Source organism: Brassica oleracea, chromosome C6, assembly GCF_000695525.1.
Source record: "Brassica oleracea var. oleracea cultivar TO1000 chromosome C6, BOL, whole genome shotgun sequence".
NCBI lineage: Eukaryota > Viridiplantae > Streptophyta > Magnoliopsida > Brassicales > Brassicaceae > Brassica > Brassica oleracea.
The window spans coordinates 3,102,543-3,105,101 of record NC_027753.1 but is presented as its reverse complement, the minus strand read 5'-3'; the positions used below and the strand labels follow the sequence as shown (position 1 = coordinate 3,105,101).

At 35.4% G+C, this 2,559-nt stretch overlaps 1 pseudogene; it reads right to left on the bottom strand.

Moving 5' to 3' along the window:
* The window catches only part of LOC106300123, a 77,787-nt pseudogene that overhangs the window by 18,597 nt on the left and 56,631 nt on the right, over positions 1-2,559 (bottom strand).

Here is a 2,559-nt window from a genome sequence, read left to right as displayed (position 1 = left end):
CGCTACAAGCTTGGACCTTATCGACAACCCCAACAAGCCCTGAGGTATTTCCACTACCAAGTGTCTACGCCAATATGGACTACCTATTCTGGAGAAAAAACTCTATTATTGAGCCGGAACAAGACAGAGATCCTTTTCCCTGGATAATTTGGTATATCTGGAAAGCTAGGAATGATAAACTATTCAAGGGGATAGATAGAGATCCTTTGGAGTTAGTCCGCTATGAAGAGAGTGAATGTCAGGCTTGGTTTGCTGCGAACGATCACAACCTATGGTACAAGAGACTAATATAGAGAACCCTCAAGTCATAAGCTTGGGTAATATTTGCTTGCTGGATGGATCTTGGACAACATCTGCCAACTTCAGTGGACTTGGATGGGTTTGGATGGACAATACGGGAAATACTCAGCTCATGGGGATGAAGAATCTTCCTCGACGTGAATCAGCCTTGCATTCGGAAGTAGAAGCGCTACGGTGGGCAATGGAGAATATGCTACAGCACTCAACATGCCAGCGCTTTGGGACGGATTGTAAGGAGCTGATCGCAATGTTAGATGATCCTCATGCGTGGCCTAGCTTTGCGACGGAATTGGAGAGGATAGAGACGCTACGGATATGCTTCCCGGAGTTTAGCATCACTCATGTTCCACGAGCGAGAAATCAATTTTCAGACTTTTTAGCTAAGAATGCTAGATCCTTCCATAGGGAGTTACTTTTCATTGGTTGTTCTATTCCGGTCTGGTTACCCAGACCACCTCAAGCTTGAGTAATAGAATGGCCGTTCGATGGAAAAAAAAAAAAAAAAAGATATGGATATGACAATAAATTTATTTATAATGCTTATATATATTTATAGTACAGTAATAGATTTATTAATTATGAATTGATAGAACTGTTTAATATTTTTGAGTTTACAAAAATATTTTTGTTGATATATTTATTGGTTATTATTGTGGTAGATTTTCAACGACAGATTTGTTTAGTTTGTTAAATTGATAGTAAATTTATATATTTACATATGATGGTAGCAGGATTATATATACAACGATTGTTGATTTGTATATTTACATTCTGTGAGAGTAGATTTATATATTTGTATACACCTATAGTAAATTTGTATGATACATATAAACGATAGTCGGAGACACTAGCTGATATATATGTCTACCATCATTTAGAAAGTAAATCAATATACACCTTTGTCAAAAATATTTTTTCGATAATTAAAGCAAGGGACAAGCTTGTCAACTGAGCTCGAAATCATTCAAATTCTTCGGTTGTGTTTTTCGGACTTCAAGATCAGCTACTTTCCAAGGACGCAGAATGAGATTGCAGATTCGTTAGTTAGGAATGCACGTTCTTTCCATAGACCTTTATGTTTTATTGGTTGTTCTATTCCGGTCTGGCTTCCCAGACCACCTTAAGTTTGAGTAATATAATAGCCGTTTGCTGCAAAAAAAAAAAAAAAGATAATTAAAGCAAGGGAAAATTGCCAAATATGACTCACAACTTGATTTCAAATGCAAAAGTAAACTCAAACTTGAATCAAATGCAAAAGTAACCTAAAAGACTATTGAAATTACAACCGGCTCTTTGTGAACAAACAAAAAAAAATGACATGTTTTTACGTTTCTAACCCTCGTAAACGACGTACTGGAAAGTAGTCTGGACTAGTTCTATTTAGAAATAATTTAAAAAATTTGTAAAAAATATTTTGATAAGTGAAAAACTGAAATCATGTAATTAACATATGTTTTAAGAGATATAAATTAAGATATAACAAAAGTTAATTATTTTCAACATAGATGAGTGAAAGTAGTGAGTCATGATATTCTTTGGTTTAGGTTTTGCCAACATATGTTGTAGTATTGTATGTGTTCTTAGGGTTAGATTTTGGAATGCATAAATATTTTTTTGAAAACTTTAAAATTTACCTAAGTGTGTTTATTTCTGTGTATAGTAAACACTATTTAAGTATAACTACGGGTTTATAACGTGGTTAGTTAGTTAATTTAGTCAATTTAGTTTAGGGGTTAAATTTAGGGTCTGGGACGACTTACTAGTAAGTCGTCTGATGTACAGTAACCTTTAATTTTACAATGTACTTTTAAACCTAACCGGATTATTTACCAGACATATATAAGGTGCTTTTTTTTTGTTCATTGTTTCGCGAAATTCAGAAAACCCTAACGTCGTTTCTCTCTAAGGCGATTTCGAAGGCGATTTCCGTCGATTCTCTCTAATCCATCGTTCTCACCGTCGGTTATCTCTCCGCCGTTATCACCGTCGTTCTCACCACCGTTCTCACAGCCGCTTCTTCTATTTAAGATCTGAGAGGAAACCCTAGCGCACATTATCTTACTCCGCCGCCGGTAAGTTATATCTCTTACTGTCGAGTGATTGATTGAGGAAAAGATGAGCATAAAACGTTGTCTCTATCAATTTATACACTCGTTCTTTTTTCACGTATATTTTTGCAGATATATAACCGCTATGTCGAAGGCGACTATATCTTCTCCGAATTTTTAGGTCGGCTTTAAAATGTTCTACTGGAAGTCT